The sequence below is a fragment of the Stegodyphus dumicola genome, chromosome 9, assembly GCF_044657685.1.
Source record: "Stegodyphus dumicola isolate Sdum_Otavi_A_Nest chromosome 9, ASM4465768v1".
Lineage (NCBI taxonomy): Eukaryota > Metazoa > Arthropoda > Arachnida > Araneae > Eresidae > Stegodyphus > Stegodyphus dumicola.
This window is the reverse complement of record NC_140776.1, coordinates 71,367,413-71,390,250: the sequence shown is the minus strand read 5'-3', so window position 1 is coordinate 71,390,250 and position 22,838 is coordinate 71,367,413. Positions and strand designations below refer to the sequence as shown.

The following is a 22,838-nucleotide window of genomic DNA, read 5'->3' as shown; positions in this document are numbered from 1 at the left end:
AGCCGCTGTCTCTGCTGTAGGTAAGTTTGCTTATTGCTGGTTCAGGTGGCTTAATTGCATTGCTTTGCTGTCACTAGCTTCGAAGGGGATTTCGCTGAGCCCTGCATTCTCGTTATATCGTTTGTTAACATCTTCAAGTTTTAGTTTTTTTAGACTTTGAGTTACCGCCCAAGCAGAGGCGAAGTTTATTAGCTTCGAGTTGACACATTGTAAATTTTAAAGAGTTAATAAAGGCTACTTTAATCCTTCTCCTGTGTAGTAGTTTCCTGCTACTCCCGTATTCAGATAGAAGTTCAATCACTAGATTTTACAGTGGCGCCCGAATTAAAAGGATGATGATTTCTCCCCACCCAGGATTTGGCGATTGGGTCCCCTAAAAACCCCAGTCGCCCTTTAAAAGAGGGAGTATATAAGGTATTTCTCCCGCCTTTCTAGCGTGCCTTCGTGGTGTAGTGGTTCTGCACGCTGGGATGGTATGCCAGAGGTCCGTGGTTCGATTCCCGGCGAAGGAGATTGCTCATTTTTCATCTTGCCTGCTTCCAAAAAATACCTAAATTCTCTAGAAACTGACTCTCTTAAACTTCATAAATATACACCTAAATATACTAATAAGTTAACTTTAATGTAATCTATAACGATGTATTTGTATAAAATTGTATACAAAAAACATTTTATATATTATTCAAGAGGTTTTAATGCAAGGAATTTCTTAAAGTTTAACAAAATATCTGGTTCTTTAAATGGCAAAAGTTTTGAAAGTTGTTTTACCGTAACTTTGGTTGCAGAGCAAAAGTTTTGCATGCGATTTGTTTTAAAAGACTTGCAAAAAATCGAGTTTAAATATAAAATCAAAAACAAAATTCAATTTTTTTCAATATGTGAAGACAATCATCAAATGTTGTCTTTAAAACGGTTGATATATTCTGAAATCTCAAAATATTACTTTTTTATAATGAATCTTACATTACATTACTTTTAATATAATGCTGTATTTTATTATATATTATTTTTTATAATATATAATATCAATAACTTATATTTTGATATAAAAATAATATATAATTATAAATAAACCATAATATTATGATTAAACTTTAAAATAAGGCATAATATTTAAATTAAAAGTAATATAATGTAACATTTATAATAAAAATTAAATTATTTATAGATTTGAAAATAAATTGACTATTTTTAAGGCAATATTTAAGGAAGTATTTGTGCATATAAGTAAAAAATTAAATTTTGTTTGTGATTTTATGTTAAAATTCGATTTCTTGAAAGTATTTTTAAACAATTTGTATGCAAAAATTTGCTCTGCAACGAAAGTTATGGTAAAACACCTTTCTAAACTTTTGCCATTTAAAGAAATGTGTTTACTGCATCTTTTGGTTGGATAGAATTATTTAATTATGGCAAAGCACACGACGGCTATCTGCCTAAAGGGAAGGATGCCTTCGTGGAGGACCTTCTAAGAGGAACTGGCTCCTATACACGTCACACATCGGGAAGGCCACGAAAACGCCCATGCAGCTAGCCCGTTCGTGGGATTCGAGTCTCGGACCGACCTACCAGTGTTCAGCGTAGTTACCGCTCGGCCGCTGGTGGGCCCTGCATCTTATGGTATGCATATCGTACACCTAATTATCATACTGAGAAAAATCATCCAAATAAACTCTTCATCTGGAAAGAATCCTTAGTTCTAGGTAGTACTTTAATAATTTCAAGTATTATGTTTAATTCCGAAAACGTTTTGCTTCCTTGAAGTAAAGGAAGTTTTATAATCGAGAAAAATTTTGAGTATCATATTTCAACGAAACATTATTCATTCTCGAATTCATTTCAACGATGTTTTTGCGTGGCATCTGACAGAACAAATGACGCTTTCTTTCCAATACGGATTGTAAAAGAGTTTAAAATGAATTTACAAGAGATTTTTTCGTGACACCTGTACGTACGTACGTACGTACGTATGTATGTATGTATAAATGTATCTCGCATAACTCAAAAACGAGTGTATATATATATATATACACTCTGTTACCCGGCTCGTTGAGTACAGTTTTTTCATTTTTATATGTAGATAAATTGTGCATTTTTTGCTTTAAAAGTGACTGAGTTATGTTTTCCTTATGCTCTGGTTACCATTTTTATGCCTTTAGTTAATCTAAGTGGTACGAAGTATAGTATTAGTAGTATTTATTTAGTACTAAGCCTAACGAGGCAATCATTTGTTTACATTGGAAATACGTAGTAGAACAATAAATTAATTCAGTTAGTGCACCTCACTTTAGTGTCTTTTTGCAAATAAGAACACTTTAAATTTTGTGCACCGAAAAATCTGCTTTCCTCCCCTTTGGCCTAATTGCTTGCTTTTGCTTAGAAGCTCTTAATTTTAATTATAAAAATTGTTTTTAAAACTGTTTTTAACTGCAGTTAGTGCTTTACGTGTTTCTGCATTTTACAATTTTTAATGAAGACGTTTTGAGTTTTATGTATTTTTTGCCTTGTCTCGAAGTGAGAACTGAATTAATTGAATGAGAAATATATTTCTAATGAAATTCGAAGAAATAAGTTTAAATGAAGTGCAGCAAAATATGTATATAATTTAATAGGCCGTAGAAAGAAATCCTGTGGTTTTCATATCAGGTTTTCTCTTTTAAAATTTAATATAGACAGAGGTACATAAGAGGTAAACAAAATTATTGAACTAAATAAACTGAATATAATATGGCAAGCTATAATATAGGCATGTTAAGAAAAATACATCTTGACGGCAAATCGGCTTGATGGTAAAATGCCCCAAAGGCGAACTAAAATGACGGCGAAACGACGACGTCAAAACGGCGGTGCTGAATATTCCCATTCCTGAAATAACAGTACGTTGTTCTAATCTGTACTCTGGAAAATTTAATACTTAAAATAAACTTTCATATTCCATTTGCAAAAATAGTTCATTTATCAAATTGATTTTTGTATTTGCAATTCAACTTACTATTACCGTTTCAAATGATTCAAACGTTTCACATGTATTTTGGTCAATAACTGGGTTTAATTCATATTTCTAATAGCATGCTTTATTAAGAATCGTTGTGCATTTTTATTGCTATTAAGTTTTGTTGTCATATAATGTATAAAATAATATAATAGAACCTAAAAGGTTTCATGTTATCCTGTTTCAAGAAACATTATTCAATTCAAATCGCAGAACAAAATCACAAAGTAAATGAACATACAAATCAGGTTTCATACTTCCAAGTTTATTCAATCCTAACACACATTCAACTGGCGCTGCCAGAACTAAGAACAAGAAGTATACATCATGAAAGATTTACGCCCTCTACTGGCGATTAAAATATATTTCCAGATAAATTTCTTACATAATGCACGTTTTTAAACAACGCTTAACAAAGAGATTGTAATAGCTTCCTAACGAATTCATTATATTTCCTCCATGTGCCTTATCCGAGTTAACGGTAAGCACGTTTCCAGTATTCCGTGCTTTCGGATTCGATTTCTGGCGAATACGCAAGGAATTGTTCAAGGAACTCAATCTAGAAGCTCTTAATACATTTACAGTGACATGTGAATTGAAAATTGGTGACAACAGTTAGTCATTATCTTGGATGGCTTCGCTGGATTTCGCATCTTCTCCTATTTTCCCATGTTCTTAGGATGTAGTGCTTGTTGCATCAGCTCGGCAAGCTGAAGACTCAAACTATTGGCAAGAATACAATACATTTTCAAGGAATTTCAAATAGAAAACTCTTAATGGCTAAACAAACTAACTGATCCAATTTAATACCTGTCTCAAAACAAAAATTTAAAAAAAATTGAATAGAAAATCCGAGCTCCTTCCATTTTAAATTTACACCTAAACATATGTACCAGAATGTCAGTTATGTTGGATGAAAGTAATTTGATGGAATGATTTTATAAAATAAAAAATTAATAATATGAATTTGAAGAGCATTTTTTTACAAATTGCAGTAGTTTACCTACTGTATAGTAGGACCTATATTACCAAAATTATTAAACGCTTGCAATAATTGATTTAAAAATTATATTTAAATTTAAAAAATGCAAGAATTACAAATTTGTATTTACTAGTACTGTAAATAAAATAAGAAAAAACAAAGCAAATGAAATACAGATATTTCTTATCCGTATTTTAACATCTGGATAATAAATTTTTCTTCCCTTTCACTTAATGATATTCTTAACCGACTTGAATTTTCTTCGAGATCATTAACAGGATTTAATTTTCTTTTAATATAGTGGTTCAATACACATTACGAGATTCTTCATTTCTTTAATTGTTGATCCTAGGAAGATATTTCAGTTTCAAAATAAATTAGAATTTTTTAAAACATATTTCAGCACCTTGGATAGGATATATGCTGTATTTAGCTTTTTATAATGCCCCCCATAGAACAAAAGGTCCAATAAGTAAAATATTCGAACTGCTTTCCTAAATTAAATGCAAAGCGTGTCTTGATATTTTTATGTCATATTCGCAGAATTATTAGTAAGTAATGCTTTGGAGATAATAGTGAGGTATTTAGTTTTATTTTAACAACAAACTACTCGTAATCCTTAAAATGAGCAATTTTTATTTTATATTCTGCTTTGAAATTGGTTGAAATACGTTTTTGGATTGACATATCAAAATCATGACTAGAACTCTTCTATAGAAAAGACTATGGAAGATACCACATAATAAGGCTTATGTTGAATTTTTGTCGAAATTTTCACTACCTTGAATTTTTAGCGTGAGCCTTAAATTACAATAAACGTTTCATAAGGAAATAAGACTTGTTTGCAGAAGGTGAAGTATATTGATATTTCACAATATTACAACATCACTTTGACTATCAAAATCAACATCACTCTGACTTCAAGTGAAAAGTGATTAACGAGATTTTCCTTATATTGTCTGCAAACACTCATTTCTGAATGTAATCAGATTGAAAAGAACGCTTTTTCACAACAGCCGTGTCTTTCGGAAAGTAAAAACCTAGAGAAAGGAGTCTGCTGAACGTTTCAAAACTATCAAAAACTGTGGGCAACTGTGTGTAGCAGAATTTTGAATAATTATACTTACTTTTATAGAAACTATAAAGATTTTGAACTTACAAGAAACTGTATGGTAATTGTTTCAAATGTTTGTTTTAGAAACAAAAAACTAAAGTGCATATCAGATTATTGGGAAATTCAAAGGTGAGCTATCTTACTCCTTTCTCAATTAAAAAAAAAGTTTGAATTTTTGTCTTACGGTAGTTTTTAAACACCTGATACTCAGTAATACTACAGTAATCATACATAGGATAACCAAAGGAGTTTTTAAAGTATTTCTGAATTTTCTGAATGCAGTACCTGTAAAATTTGTAATAAGTAAGTATTAATTTGCAATTTATTAGTCTAAAAGTGATGTTTTATAGAATTTTCTGTATTTGAAATTATGGTAAATTGGAGAAATATTTAATGCAGTATATATAAATTTTGTTTTCATATTAAGTTGTTACCTAATTCTGCCAGCGTTTAAATGAAACTAAGAAATAAATTGTCCGAATTTAGGATGTAGTGAATTTCCAAATAAGTTATTGGAAATTCATTCCCTTCTTTTTAGTAAATAAGTAATAAATGCAACTGGAAATCATTTATTAATGCAAATTCTACAGTTTCTTTTTTAATATATATGTTATTTTCAACCTCACTAATCATTCCTCCAAAAAAAAAAAAAAAAAAAAAAAATTCAGTAATCCCAGTTTCGCACGCAACAGAAATAAATTCAAGATCTAACCCAAAATTATCAGTCCAAAGGGGCAATTTGCTTAGAAAGACTATTAATTTCGTTTTGGCATTTTGAGTTGAAATGTAGGTTCCTTGTTGCTGCTAAATATTATTGCCCTGTGTTAGATTTAAAGAAATTAAATAATGAAGAATCTGCATGAAAGTATGTATGTTTCTCTCATTGTGATAACACAAGGATACCTGGAGCCATCAAATTTTGAATAACGATAAGCTTCCACCGAATATGGACATCTGGAAACCTTAATTTGGAATTTGAAATTTCTTTTATTATCGACTAATAGTATAATAGCTACACGGCCAACCTTCGACTGGCTTTTAAATGTACCGGAAAAATGCCTGAGGGGAACACCAAACGTTAAATTTAAAAACTGCGCAGAATTTTACTCTGCAGAACAACTTCATTCAAAAAAAATTTTTAAATGTATTGCATGTAACAAAATTACAATGAAATAAGCAATATTCCTTAATACAATTATTAATTATTCTAATAAATAAATTAATCAAATTCCCGTTGTTTTCTCTCAACAAACGTCTAGTATCCAAGAAAAACATTATATTTAATAACTGCACAGAATTATCGCCCTCATTTTTCCAAGTGGCAACGTTGCCAAAACCACATTTCTAAAAGAATGAAACTATTCAAAATGGTGCGATAAAATCGAAAAGTTAAAATAAAAAAGTCTGATTCGAATTTTGAAAAAATTGCTTCGAGGTGCACTGGCTCTTGTCTAGATGCACCTGTATACCAAATTTCGTAACCCTGAGTCTATTAGCTTACGCGCAGCAAAAACGAAAAGACATGCAGACCCTTTCTTTTATTATATGTAGAAATTTCGTATTTTGTAACATTTTAACGAATTTTTGATTAACGAAAACTCACTGATTTCAAAGCGAGCAATGGCAACACTGCACAGAATTTTTTTTTTTTTTTTTCAGCCCGCGTGACTGTACCGGAAACTCTAAAGACATGTTCATTTTAAAATTATTTTACAATATTGCTATTGAATTGAATTTTATAGTTTGAGTGCAAAGAACATGATATTTAATAAATAAAAGTAACACACAAAAAGTTAAAATATTTGGGCGTCTGGAACTTTTCGATTTTTTTAAACATATTATATTCATGGTGAAAAGTAAGATATTATGTCACGTTAAAAATTAAGACAATAAAATTAACGCTGCATAATAAAATTTTGAACTGCAACCTATAAATTACTAGCGGAAGTACCCGATGCCAGTTAAGTAATGTATGTACGAGGACATTTGGAAAAGTAAAGATACAATGGCTCGCATTCCTTAAAAAAAAAATTATTTAGAAAACGTCAGTTACATCTTATTAACTGGATTATTTATTATTTTTCGACATAATCACACCCGTTATCCAAACATTTGTTAAGTCGGTGCACAAGCTTTTGTATCCCACAGTCATAGAAGGTTGCCGCCTGTTGGAACCCAGCCCGCACACAATTTCCTGTACCCTAACTTGACAGTCACAACTTCATAAAGAGGTGTCATATACACTTCCGGTATGATCTGATGAAATTCTTTCAATTTGAGACGTCTATTCGCACGAATTGCTTCCTCTGTTCTCTGAAGAAGGTGTTAAATAGTTACTGCACCAATGTTCTGTTTCTCAGAGAGAAAACCTATGTTTTGTTACCATACTTTGCCTAAAAATCATGGGCACCAATGCTGTGTTACAACTTCCTCTTAGGGAGGAACTAATGCAGAAACAGACAGGTGAAACCGCAACTAACTAAATATCAACTGAGAAACTAAACTCTTAAGAGTTTGCCAATTACCAAACTTTTAGTGATCGTATAAGTGAATTTTTAATGCATTGCGTTGTGAAAATGCATCCGGGACCGCGCCGTGAGAGGATCAAATAAATAACATGTAAAATCAATATTTATATATAAGAAAAACACATAAAGGATATAAAGAAAACATAAGTAATAGGTTTCCAGATTAAATACCAGTTTATTCAAATTCCTCACAATTAAAAATTAATCTTATCCTAATCAGGGAGTCAAACTACTTATTTTTGTTAGTTTCAATTTACTTATTTTAGACACAGGTGAATTCTTCAATTTGCCATTTTTTTGTTACATTTAAATTCATGATTTTCAAATCTATTACATGACTCTTTTAATTTAACGGGTACCCGTTCTATAATTTCTAAGAGGTTAAGGAAAACATATTATTTGCAATTCATATCTGTTCTAAGGAAGATTACACAAACAACCTAAATTATTACATCCTAATTCATATAAAGACCTTAAGGTTTGTCTCGGTCAATTAAGAAGGGGAAAGGGAAACAATTGAAAGCCTGAGAATTAATTTAAGATTCGACGTTGTTATTTTACATTCCAAGGAAGTCGTTGAAACCTTACTTAAAGTTCAAACACAAAAAATAGAACTTATCTTGTAAGGACGTCTTGAAGTGGAGGACTCGTATCCTAATAAGCGTTGACGTCGGCGGGGCTGATTTTTACGGTCACAAATGGAAGTTTCAGAGGACATCGTCCTGTCCTGGCACTATTGGCGAAACACACACGCAGGTAACTGGTTTTCATAACGACGAAGCTATTTTTACTCTGGAAAACAGAAACAGGAGCACTGCTGCCCAGCACGGCTGTCCGCCTGGTCTTGAAAGTCTTAAATCACTCGCCCGGGTTCAATTTCGCCTTTTAACCAGAACGCGGCAGGGGAGCATGTTTGCAGCTCCCGGCCGGAAACGTCTCTCTAGGCAATTACAGCTCGCCTTCACTCGCTCATCCCAAGAGCAAGATCGAAGTTACAATCTTAGCCCAAAAGTAAGCAAGTCCACCCAGTAAGTGATTCCAAGAGTAAGAAGAGTAAGTGAGTAAAGTCTCTCGCCTCTTAGTCAAAACGCGGCCGGGGAGCATCTCTCTTCGTAAATTACATCGTTTCGAAAGCTCAACCCCAGAGCAAGTTTCAAGAGTGACGTCCAAAGTAAGCTCCGCAAGCAAGTCTCGCACGAAAAGGGGTTCAAACTCGAATTTTCTTCCTCTCCTCCACAAACGCGGGCTCCCACTATGGCTTCAATTATCGCCCCCTTAATTTTGGCAAAATTTGCGTGTTCAACCATGAATGCGGAAATAAGGGTGATCGCGCATGCGCGCCCTTCTTCACTTAGCCAACAACCGGACCCTCAATCGCCAAAACCTGAATGACTTACATCGAATGTCAAGTGGTAACCTCTGACCCTTCTGTCACGTACTTCCTGTCCTAAGGTCAACTGCACAATGAAATTTCTTCTAGAACATTCTAAAGGACAAAGCGCGCGAAATCATGACTTAGCAAAATTGCCTCCCTTTCCCTGCTTCTTTTCACAATGAATCAAAGCTCGTACAAAAATTGCAAATAAAAGAAAAATAAATAATATTCTTTTAAACTAAATAATATTCCCAGAAGCATCTGTTTTTCCCCAAAATTAAAGCATTAAAATAAATAATTCAGAATCAAATAAAATTAAGATTTCCGTAAATCAGAAAATCATTGACCTAGTTTTTATAACGCGATCAGACAAATTCTCTACACAACAAAGGGCATCCGAGATCACAGATGGCCGACTTGTTCTTTGTTCGTCATGAACATCGGTCCTACCTTCAGAGAGATGACGACTACATTTTGTCGATTCATAATGTTCCCATAAACAGAAACAATTTCTTTGTGAATATCCGCTGGTCGCTGACCTTTTGCATGAAGAAAACGTCTGACGGAGCGCAATTCGCAATTGGCGGGATTCTGAATCGGCGCAGCCATTTTAAACATGACCTACTCCAACCAGAATCAATGTTGAAATGCCGAACGATAGCGAGGAGAAATTTAACGGTTCAAGGTTAACACCTGTGTTGCCAACTTTCTCACCAAAACTTTTCTTTTCCTCTGGCGTACGGTGTATCTTTACTTTTCGAAATGCCCTCGTATCTAACAAACAGAGAGAACGATACCGCTGTAATCTTTTTCTAATAACGATACAAGAAATACGATTCATACGATTGATAATCATACATTTTTCTGTTTGATACGATATGAAACCCACTTAAAAAAGTTCGCTAAAAACATTAACTAATTCTCCCTCATTATAGCAGCAACAATGGCACGCAATTTTTAATGATTTTCATTTTTCTAATCAAATGGTCGTAAAAGCTCAAATTCTATCCAATATTTCACCTATATTCAATTTTAGTCGATTAAACATGGCAAAAAGTTTTCAGAGTTATCAGAAATTAATAGTGCAAACAAACAGACAAATATACAAACAGGCATTCTTCTTTATATGTATATATTTTGCAGTAAAAACATATTTCGAAATAAAGCATTTTTATCTCCAAAGGGCGAGATTGTTGCCACTCGGAAAAATGAGTGCGAAAATTAGTGTTTTCACAGTTTTTAATTAATATCTCGGCTGATTAAAGTCGAACAAGCTGGACATAGTCGAAATGGTTTCCCATGAATTTTTGGAATCGCGAACAATGTATTTAATGCTTGACAATACTATTTTTTCATTGTAAAACTTCGAAAGTTTTTATTAACAAACTCTACGATTTGAAAGCGAGCAGTGGCAACACTTCTCGAAATAAAGCATATTTTTATCGCCAGCGTGAGAGATTGTTGCAACTCGAAAAAATGAGGGCGAAAATTACGTTTTCAGAGTTTTCTTTTTTTGGAAAAAGTGAACGTCGACCTTTCCCCAAACCCAGAAAAGAATTCTAGAAAATTTGGGGACGAGAGCTATAGCACTGCCTAAGTTAATCGGGAACAAACAAACTCACAAACACAGAAACATTCTGCTTTTTATATATATAGGTGATAGAAAGTTTGTAAATTGCTAAAATGAAATAGATGTTTTACGACAAAACTCCATTTCCTCTAAATAGTGCAGATTTGTTCTTCTCTGAATCTTTTAATATTACTATGCTAAACAATTATTTCTAATACGCTGCCACTTTTAGTTAGTTACCTTATGTACATTTTGGAAATCGTATAATATGCGATCTACAGCTTTAATTGGCTATTTATTTCTTAGATGGCCCCATAAAAGAGTTATTTTTGAATTCGAACATGCGATAAAATGGCGGAAAAGATAAAGGATTAAACAACAAATAACTCCCTCCATCTAAAAAATAGCTAACTAAATATAGGTAGATGCATACTGCGTGATTAACGTTATTTGTTACTCTAAAGAAAATTTTCAATTCGAAATTGCAAGAGAAAATTGTCAGCTATTCAATATTACTTTCTTTGTAATCAATACTTTTTATCAAAAGAAAAATCCAATGTCAAAAGTGAATATTATTCAGCATACTATTTGATTACTTCGCATTTTATTTTTTAGTATGTTTGTCTTATTATCCCCTGAAAAAAATATAGCAAAAGAAGGTTTATTCCTCAGTGCCAGTGCTTATTTAAAATAAATCTAAAGATAAAATTTAAAGATAAAGGGAAAATGAAGCGTTGGAAGAAGAAGATAAAGTAAATGAGGTTGCCAATCAGTAAGCAATTTAAACGAAGCATTTATAAGTTAATTTTCAAACAAATTATTCAGTACTGGAGAAAGCTGAAATAAACTGCAGAAAATATTTCAATTTTAAATTCCCATCGAATTTCAGTTTGCGTTTGCTTACATTAGTTTGAAAGCAATATATTTTTGAATTTTTTATGTAAAATTAAAACATTCTTAGAATTATTTCTATTATCTTGTAATCATTGAAATTAACTGCTCATGTAGCAAATATTGAATGAATTAATTAGCACAATACGAAAGAAAATATAAATAAATAGGGGAACAGCAATTTCTTTGTCTTAGATCTGTTACTTGCTTTTAAGTAACAATTAGCTGCTGAATCCAATAATATTGTCGGATTCTTTCCTACGACGTCAACTGTTTAAGCTACAGGATATCCGCTCTTTGTCTCAAAAGTTTAACTATAATCGTCCTTCTACATACCCAGACGCCGAGAAGTTTTAAAAAGTATTTATTAATAGAGCAACAGTTACACAATAAACATTAAGCTTTAACATAAGCAACATTAATAGAGAAACAGTTACAAGCAGAATTTTGCCCAATTACTGGTCAGGATTAAAACAAAGACATTGCAAGCTTAAATAATACCGCAAATGACTACGCATCCTCTTACCTTCCTGCTGGTAACGTGTCGCTTAGCTTGTACTAGCTCTAGCTAAGTTAATTTGATATTGGTAAAATAGTGGTTGACTAGGAAAAACACCAATTTTGAAATTGTTATGATGTCCTTTAAAATTTTCACATTGCCTTAATATGTTTTGTTTCCTAACGTTTTCGCATCTTTGCTTACCAGCACGACAGCTGTGCCTTCATTTTCTCAGTAGTTGAGAATGTTTTCCGCGAGTGACACCTACTTCAACATTTTAAGAGTTTTTCTTCACCTCTAATGACTTTTATCTAGTTTAGTATATCGAGAGATATATTCACAAGAGATTATTTCTTGTTGGAGGTAGGTCTTAGGACCAGGTATTCCGGTGTATGACACCACTCGTAAAGAGGCAGTCTTCTTCGTCATGAAGTTGGAGAAACAACAGGGTATTCATGATTGGGAGGTGGCGCCATCTATCTTGTCTTGGCGACATTAATCTCAGTCATCGTACAAAAGTAGCTGAAAATTTATAAGTCCATCTTTTCAAGAAGTTAGTCATATATAGCGACTGGGCTAGAGTTTTCCTAGTGCAGAGGAATTGGAGGGAAAGGGTGACGCAGTATGCTGCAAAGTAACGAAAAATTGTGCAGTGTGTATCATTAAAGACGGAATGTGTTTAATAAAATTTATGAATTTAAAAGTCTATTGAAAATTGGTTGAAATTCAATTTAATAATATTGTTTCATATTTTATATTTTACATATGCATATATATATACATATGTGCATTTATATATATTTATATATATGTACGATTTTAACAGCTTCTAAGACATTATAATTCGTTAAAGTGGAATTTCACTTTCCTACTGTACTACGTAGTAGCAGTACTAGTATACTTTATTAAAAGTAGTGACACTACTAGTATACTGTGATAAATGTAGTAGCACTACTAGTATATTGTGTTTACAATACTGATGGAAAATTAAAATATCAGTCCTCTGGACAATAATTTGTTTTTTAATTTTGAAAACATAAAGTTGATGTTATTGGTATCCTTTTTATTAATGAAAACTCATAACTGACCGTAACAAGAAGTGTTCTTCCTCTTTTAAAGCCTACTTAGCACGCAGTAAAGAGGAGAACCGCATGTTTCAAGACATACTAATCATAGAAGTTTCGCCTCCTACCTCGATTTTATATTATAATATATTCTTGTATGCAATTTATAATGCCTGATAATATGCTGTCTGTTAAGTAAAAATAATAGATAAGTTGGTAGAAACAATATAAGAAAAATTTCAAGGCAGCAAATTATGCGAAAAAGAACATAATTAAATCAGTATTGTTTAAAATGTTAACCAAACATTACTCGTTTTCTTGTTCTAAATTGCAAATGTCTGTTTAGTCTCCTTTTGGTTCTAAAGTAAGGTTCCTAAAGTTTGATTGTTTAAATTATAGCAGGGCATATACATAGTGTTTGCTTAAGGTCGGATGCCTTCGTGGAGAACATTTTAAGGGAAATATATTAAGGCGACACATTTCACTGGTTCATGTTCGCGTTACACATGAGTAAAATCGCGAAATTTCTCATGAACTTTCCAATTCGCAGCCTTCAGTCGAACTACCAGTGAAATACCAATTTGCCATTTAAAGGCTGTAAGATTCCTAAAATACCTGTAACCAATTATATTTTAAGAGCTTATTGTATTATAGTTTGAAGTTGTGTAAAACGTAACGGCTGTACTTGTAAACTAATATGTGAGAAACAGGAATCGATAAAAAAATAATAAATTTGATCTGCAATAGTTTCTTAACTTTTTTTCGTATTTTGGCTATTTCTTCTTTCCATGCTAAAATGGTTACTGCTTGTAAAAAATCGTTCTAATCTGCGTCACTTTAAAAGGAATTCTTTTTCCATAATTCTGACACAACGCTGACCTCGGTACTTGTACAATGTTTCAGGAAAGAATTATTTAAAATTTTGTGAGCTGAGACTCAAATAAAAAAATCAAAGTAATTTTTCTTATTTTTTAATTCTTGTAAAACTATGCATTCTTTCTCAGTTTCTGTCATCTGAAAGCTAATTGTCTGCTGCTACTTCATCTCTTTTCAAACATTCCCAAAAGAGTAAATATGCCATTGTATCTATTTTTGAAAAGGCGCACATTTAGCGTCAAGTTATCCATGGCGGCATTAAAAATATTATGCAACAATAAAAGAAATATTCAACCCGATGTGCTGCTACATCTGTAAATATCAATCACGTTCTTCATAAATCGATTGTCATCATTATCAGCTGTACAATCAGAATCTAAATTATAATATGCACAGATTACATATCTTAAGTACCAGCTGTATTTTATGGGGCTCAGCTTGCATTGTGTTTGTGCAGTCAGGTCAAAATTTTAATGAATAGTGAAATTTTAATGACTTGAAATTTTAATGAACTGTTAATTTCAGTATAATGATATGTATATTTCATGTAGCTCATTTATGATCCTAAAATTTGAGTAATTTTTCACATACAATAAGCGATTTTAATTTAATAAGCAAAGCTTTTCTGAAAGAATCACTCAGTGCAAATTCTTGCATATTTATTTACGATTCTATCACATACTCTTGCAATGTATTCATAGGATAAATGAAAATCATATAATTCAATTTTCTTAAAACAGCATATGTGAATGCAACACCTTTCCTAGGAAAAATACTTTTATTCGAAAATTAATTGATGATTTTTTTTTTCCAGAAGCGAAACCTCTCATACCTTTCTTGGAACTTTGATTTATAAGTTTTTGCCTGAGAATGCATGTTCTGAAATCTACTATAGAAGAGACAGGAGTAAATACCTTACCTTTCAATATTGATTACGTCCCGGAGTTCTTCAAGAAAAAAGCTAAGACAGAGCTGAATGAAACTCCTGACCGTGTGAAACAAAGTATAACGCGGATAAGAGAAATGATAAAAGGTTATTTGCGATTCCATATTCAATTTTATATAATTTCAGTAACAATATTTCATAATTGTTGCTATTTGTAGTTTCATCTAGTATAAAATTTTCTGAAATTCTTAATAATTTTATATTTTAATTTATTAATATTGCTAAGCATGAGTTTAGCGGCAATAAAATACAATAGAATCCTATCAACTGAACACTATTTCGTATAAATATACGATTTCTTTTTCTGTTTAATCACTAAAAGCTGCTGGTCATTTAAAACATTATTTTTGAAATATTCTGGAGGGTTATTATTAGCTAGACTATGATAATTTCCAATATTGCCTATACTGGCAAACAATATAAGTACCTTTAATTACTATAGTATTTTATTTACAGCACTGATTTATGCGTATGAATATCTGCATGTTTTCCTATTCAATTCAAAGGATTTCGCAATTTTTGCCTGTTTCTCTTTGTGACCACATCCTTGGAGTCCGTTTAATTTTCCTGACAGTTTTTTTTTTTTTTTTTTCGTGAAAATTCCATCCATTCCTCATCTCAGTAACAAAATAGCTCGAGAAAGTCGGGTAGTCACGGTCGATTACCATTCACATTCTTTTCTGCAGCTAGCTGTTAGCAGTCTCACCTGAAGATTTATGGCTGTACGCTGTTATAACTGAAAACTTTCAGTTCATCCAGCACAGAATTTCTTAGTTCATGTCCCGGATTATAAATGCTAGGTTCTCTGTGCAACTAGAAATGTCTAACAAGAAGAAGAATAGAAATTCAAATCAACATAACAATGTAAATGAAGTTACATGCCGTAAGAAACTGAACAAAGATGAAAGTATTAATAATTTTGTCATGGTATCTACATGGTCAAGACCTAAACGGTGTTGACCGAAATTTGTGAATTATCCATCCTTTCTTCCATAAAACTCTACATTTTCGGTAACTCGACATCCTCTAAATTCACATTAGATCGAGTTTTCGGACTTCTACTTACAGAATATTGTAAAATTTGAGATGTTGTAAATTGAAGGTTTTACTATTTACATAAATAATTTTCGAAACTAATTTTTCAAACAATTTAGGTATCTGATTCCTGAGAAAAAATCTAGGTATTCAGATACCTGAGGAATTACGCTATGTTGTGGCTTTTTCTCTCTCTCTAAACTGCTTCCGACTAGAGAATTTCCAATTTTCGGAGTTTTATTCTTAATTTTAGATTTTTCATTTCAAATTTAATATTATTACTAATTTTTTTCTTTACATTCTTTTTTTTTTTTTTTTCATTATGCTTTTTAGTAATTCATCGGTATTATGAAATATTCTAAATAACTAGCGTAAGTTTCGCAAAATCTTTTATGAAACACAAAAAAATGCAGCTAGAGTTTACCAAAACTAAAAATAAGAGCTATCTCAGAAAAGCACTAGTTTTCTTCTGAGTAAATTTCCTGTAAATTAATTCAGGTAGTTAATTTTAATTTCGGCTACACAAACTGTAAGGATCTTAAGTTTTACTAACGTTTATTTTATTTTAAATCTTTACTATCACTTCTTATTTTCTACTTCCGGCCAGAATTAAAAGCTTTAACTTATTTATGCAAATTTGTCCGGCGAACGCCAAGTACTTAAGTTGTGGCTTTTTGCCAAGCAAGAGAGAGGAAGGAGTTAGTAGAAGCAGGCCGCTTGCCTTAGCAGTTTTTACTCGGTTGCTGGTTGCCTTCCAGGCCAGAGGTTTAATCCTCTTAATAATTTTAAACGTATTGTAGTGATAACAGTTCTCTGTACTACATACGGCTTCCTGTTAATATACGGACAATCTTCCACGTAGGCCCTTGTTTATTATTCCAAAGTTAAGTTAGAGTTTAGTTAATATTTTTATATTCTTACGTTCAGACCATAAGTGGTTGGTCTCTGTATTCCGAAGTTCGGAAATTATTGTAAAGAGTGAAAAATAAAGGGTTTCGTATACCCTTCCTGTGTATCTTGTCTACTTCCCACATTTATTGAACATAGCTTTAGTAAGCTCCCTGTTCCGAGTCAGGTTCTTGAATGTTCCCAAAGCAAGTAAGGCGGAACATTGAACCTGATAGTGGCGCCCAACGAAGAAGAATAACCATGGCCGAGTTTCAAGAAGAACCTGTGCTGACTGCAGAAGCGGCTCAGAATCCAGAAATGCCAGCTGCCGCCCTGGAAGGATTTGGATACATCGTCCAGACCATGCGCGCAGCGATGAAACCAGAAGCAACATTTAATGGAAACTCATCGGTAAACAGTTTTTTGGAAAACCCTGAATTAAAATATTTAGGTTACAAAATATCTCAAAAAGGAATCGAGACAGACGAATCAAAAATAATCGCTGTACAAAAGTATCCGACTCCAAACACGGCGAAGAAGCTCTCTTCTTCTCTAGGACTTTGTTCATATTATAGGTCCTTTATAAAAGATTTTACAGCTATTGCTGAACCATTGTTAAAATTAAAAAGGAAAAAGGCAGGATTCTCGTGGACGGCCGAAGCCAATAGTGCTTTCGAAAAATTAAACCAAGCCCCTGTGTTGAAATTTCCTGAAAAGGATGAGAATTTAGAAATTTCAGCGGATGCTTCGGATTATGCGGTAGGATCGGTACTTTCGCAAAATCAGCAGCCCGTGGCATTTTTTAGTCAAACTTTAAATCAAACACAAAGAAATTATTCCGCGACCGAGAGAGAGGCACTTGCAGTTCTGTTAGTAGTGCAAAAGTTCCGAGTCTATTTTGGAAGAGCGCCAATAACAGTGTATTCTGATCATGCGGCGGTAACTAGATTGTACTCAGGGAAAAACTTATCCCCAAGGTTAATAAGATGGGCACTCAAGCTACAAGCATATAATCTGGTAATCAAGCATAACCCCGGAAAGGAAAATATCGTAGCAGATGCCCTATCCAGAATAAAAATAGATGAAGAAGGTAATACTGTAAAGGTGGCAATGTTCACAGCGTGTACAATAAATTCCCGAGAAACTGTAATAACCGAACTGGGTAAGAATCCTGAATTTAAAAATATTTATGATTATTTAAAGGATCCTGAAAATTTTAGCCATCAAGATATTGTGGCGATAAGAAATAGGGCGGCCCATTACGAACTAATAGATGGTCTATTATTTTATACAAAGACTACAAATTCCAACAACGAATTTCGACCTGTTATCCCAGCTACTCTTAGATTAAATATCCTGCAGGAGTTACACGACAGTCCATTAGCTTCTCATGCTGGTATTCGAAAAACTATCCAACGCGTACGCGAGGCAGTCTATTTTCCTGAACTGCAAAAGTTAGCTAGGGCGTATGTCCAGTCCTGCCCAACATGTCAAGCAGTTAATTATATTAATTTCCGCCCGGCCGGGTTTCTAAATAGTATTAAATCCGATTTTCCAAATGAAATAATTGGCATCGATTTATTGGGCCCTTTCCCAAAAAGTCAGTTAAATAAAAGTCGCTATCTCCTTGTTATGGTTGATCATTATAGTAAGTGGACCGAAATTGTTCCCTTAAAACGAGCATCCGCGAAATTAGTTACTGATTCTATTTTAATTAAATATATTTTAAAATACGGGGCGCCCCTAAAAGTTATATCGGATAATGGTCCTCAATTTTGTGAGTAATATATTTGAAGACATGTGCCAAAAACTGGGCATACGTCATTTAAAAATTGTCTCGTATCGGCCGCAATCAAATATAGCGGAACGGGTCAATAGAAATATAGTGAAAATTATCCGTAGTTATGTTAAAAATTTTCATGAAAGCTGGGATAACTATGTCAATGAATTTGCTTTCGCCCTTAGGACCGCAAAACATGATACAACGGGCAAAACTCCTGCTGAGTTATTTTTAGGCAGAAAGATTATAACGCCGTTAGATAAATTATTTTATGTTCAACAAAGAGCCCCAGAATTTAAAATGGGTGATAGAGAAAAATTAATTAAAGAAGCCAAAAAGAACACTGAAGTAGCACGAATAAAACAGAAACTTTATTATGATATGAAACGACGGGGAGTAAGTTATAACGTAGGAGATGAAGTGTTAAAAATTAAGCATTCACTTTCTTCAGCACCAGAAGATAAAACTGCCACATTTTTTCCACGATTTGAAGGACCATATGTCATAGAAAAAATAACTAACGCTGTAGTGGTGTTAAAAGCCAGGAATGGTGAAACATGCTCCGCAAACAATGACCAAATAAAACCATACTATGACCGTAATAAAATGCAAATATTTAAAGATCTTTTGCAGGATCCGGCACGGCAGGCACTGCAGGCACAAGCTCCAGAGGTGGAACAACGACAAGTACAAGGGCAAGCCATTAGGAGGCAGGAGCAATTGAAAAGAAAGTTTCCCCGTTGGAAAATTGAAGGTAACAAGAAAAAGAAGCCGTTGCACCGACCACAAAAGAGAGCGCACGACCAGCCCCAGAATAAAGAAGGGAGAAGTACGACGAATGCAAAGTGAGCCAGGAGAAATAACGGCAACTATAACCCGGCTCCCAAACGGAAGATCTATTCATTGGACAGGACTCTACGCAGCAAATGTCGCCGAATTGCGGAAGGGCCACCAGCGGCGGAGGAAAAGATACAAGGAAAATTTGAACGGCCAGCAACGAGATCCAAGCAGGAACGAGAGAGAAGTGTTCCGGTTCCGCCAAGACCAGCGGCCATCAAACGGCCAAGACCACCGGCAGAGGCGAAAAAGAAGGTATTCAAGGGTGACCGAACTGGAGGGAAAAGAAATCTCCTAGAGAAAGGAAATGAACGGCGAGCCCGCACAAGAAGGAGGATAAATCAAACACGAATCTTCGCTACCTTCCAGGACTGGGCAGAGAAAAGAATGTCCGAATATCACAAAGATAAGTAAGATTTTATGTTACTTTGCAAACTTAAGTTAATCTTTCATTCTTACTGCAAGTGGCAGATTTCAAGACGTTTTACCTCATGTGAGGTCTACCTTTATCGCCAAAAAGGCGATAAATGAGTTGTTACCTATTTTGGTATTATGTTTTTCAATTACTCGCGAGTAAAACTAAAGTTGATGTATAATAGGAATGTGTAAATACTTGAATATTGTAAAAGTTATTGTATAAATTTTATTTAAAAGATTCTGGCAAGAAAGAAGTTTTAGTCTGAAAGACTTTTGAAATGTAGTATTTCAATGTAGAACAATTGGCACTTGCTTGGAAAAGAATAGAAGTTTACAATGTACTACTAATGTATGTTTTAAAATGCGTAAAATTAACGGCATGTTAATATGTTCTTATATACAATGTGAACTGTTATTTTAAGCGTTAAGAAATACTGTGATATGTTAAAAGTGAAAGTAACGCCAAAAAATTTTAAACTTATTCGTGTGACTGTAAAAAGAGCCAAATTATTGTAAATATGTGTTAAAGGTTGAATGAATGTAGTTAGGCTCTCTGACGCTACACTTCAGAGTTAGCCACTTTCAGAATAGTACCTCAGGGTTTAGAGATGAAGATAAGGTGTGTTACGACGTCTTGTTATGTTGAATTTTAACACGTTAGTGTTTTGATTGTAGACGGTAGTGTTGAACACTGGTACCTAAACACATTCGTGTTTGGTGTTTTCTTTTACAACACATGTCAGAGAGCACGGGGAGAGAATTAAATAAAGTCGTGAATGAAATAAGAATGTTAGGAAAAATATAAATATTCATGTGACTTGCCATTTAATTGTGTAACATTTCATTAAACTAGTTTTCCTTCCAGATCTCTGGAAGGAACCAGATTTCAACTAAAAGCTCCTGTTTAGATGCAGTACAGATGAAAATTAATTGTCCATGGAGCTGATAATGTAAAAACAATTTTTTTTTTTTAATTTCTAGTTTCTAGTGAGAAATGTTTGTAAAAGATTGGCCTCGCGTTAGATTCTAGAGCTAAAAGTTTTCAACAAGGTCGTTTTAGACCTCAGTTTCAAACTAATTAACTCTGGCAGGAAGTATGTAAGGATCTTAAGTTTTACTAACGTTTATTTTATTTTAAATCTTTACTATCACTTCTTATTTTCTACTTCCGGCCAGAATTAAAAGCTTTAACTTATTTATGCAAATTTGTCCGGCGAACGCGAAGTACTTAAGTTGTGGCTTTTTGCCAAGCAAGAGAGAGGAAGGAGTTAGTAGAAACAGGCCGCTTGCCTTAGCAGTTTTTACTCGGTTGCTGGTTGCCTTCCAGGCCATAGGTTTAATCCTCTTAATAATTTTAAACGTATTGTAGTGTTAAGAGTTCTCTGTACTACATACAGCTTCCTGTTAATATACGGCCAATCTTCCACGTAGGCCCTTGTTTATTATTCCAAAGTTAAGTTAGAGTTTAGTTAATATTTTTATATTCTTACGTTCAGACCACAAGTTGTTGGTCTCTGTATTCCGAAGCCCGGAAATTATTGTAAAGAGTGAAAAATAAAGGGTTTCGTATATCCTTCCTGTGTATCTTGTCTACTTCCCACATTTATTGAACATAGCTTTAGTAAGCTCCCTGTTCCGAGTCAGGTTCTTGAATGTTCCCAAAGCAAGTAAGGCGGAACATTGAACCTGATAAAACTACCTATAAATAATTTTAAAATTTGAAAAGAACTTAATTTGTCTATTATTTAATTTATTTAAATGATCTTCGATCTGCGAACTCTATTAGTTTTAATCTTTCAAAAATAAAATTGGTATCTGAAAACAGAAATATTTTCAAATTCAAAGAACAATTTCTATTCTTCATAACATTTAAGATCGTAAAAGGTGAAAGGTAAAAGAGAATTTTCATTTAAGTAGACACTAAGATTGATGCATAAATTCAGGATTAAATTACAGTGTTTTTTAAACAGAAAGCGGGAGCATATTTCTAGTGTGATCATTACAATGCTGACTGCCATATCGACGGGACCAGGCTCGAATCTCGGAGAAGGCATGGATGCTTGCAAGCGTATAGTGTCGGAGACACTCAAACTACATGGAGAGCCGGAAGTTCTTTTGAGGAGTTGGTGGTAGGGGACACTTGGACCATGCCCGGAATCTAGTTACATTTCTGATACTACAGAAAATATTATAATATGTGAAATACATTTACTTAACCAACCTAATAATCTTACATTTAATTTGTTTGTCTAGTATCTAAAATTACTTGTACTCTTTCGTCTATATTATACTTTATTTGTAACTATTAAATGTTTGTACCATATTTAATATATTGTGTTGTAAGTTTTCAAATGTATACGATATTAATGTTTTCCTAATAGCAATAATAATAGAATAATTAAATATTAGTAACTTTATGGAATGATTATAGATAAAAAAATAAATTTACAAAAGTGAAATAAAACTATAATCAAAGAAGTTATGTTTTTTAAATATTATTAAAAATAGTTAAAACATGTATGGTTAACTTTTCAAGTAAGTCCCTTAATCTTCAACTTTAGTAAGATTTGATTCTATGCTGGCAAAATATGATTAAGTTTATTTGATTGCGACAAAGCACTCGAGGGCTATCTGCCTAAGGGCAGAGAGTCCTTCGTGACTTTCTAGTGGAAAGTAGCTCGTATAAACGTTACACATAGGGAAAACCACAAAAACGCCCAGGCAGACAGACCATTCGCCTGGAACGAACCCAGGTCGAACTATCAGTGTTTAGCGACTTTACCGCTCGGCCGCTGGTGGGGCTACAGATGAAAAATATGTCGAGTAGAAGGTTTCAGTTCCTGATATGCATAGATCATATTTCCCTGAATAAAAGAAAAAATATTCAAATTTTGTAACAAAATGATGTTATACTCTTCAATTCATAATATTTGTTATCTATCTTGTTTCTCTAACTTTACGATGCACACGAAGTTACGAAGATAGAATACATCAGAAGTGTTCAAATGTGTTTTACAGAAGTATTTTACACATCAGATAATATT

At 33.3% G+C, this 22,838-nt stretch overlaps 1 protein-coding gene and 1 long non-coding RNA gene across 4 annotated transcripts in view; one reads left to right on the top strand and one right to left on the bottom strand.

Annotated features, from left to right (window-relative positions):
- The window catches only part of LOC118199242 (uncharacterized), a 62,308-nt gene that overhangs the window by 698 nt on the left and 38,772 nt on the right, over positions 1 to 22,838 (bottom strand). The gene's annotated exons all lie outside the window — the stretch shown is intronic.
- LOC118199241 (clavesin-1-like) overlaps positions 4,981 to 22,838 on the top strand; it is a 69,841-nt gene continuing 51,983 nt past the window's right edge. The window contains exons 1-2 of one of the 3 annotated variants that reach the window (XM_035371043.2): positions 4,981 to 5,217; positions 14,706 to 14,924. The gene's annotated coding sequence lies outside the window, so the exon portion shown is untranslated. The other 2 variants (XM_035371046.2, XM_035371047.2) reach the window with 2 other exon arrangements.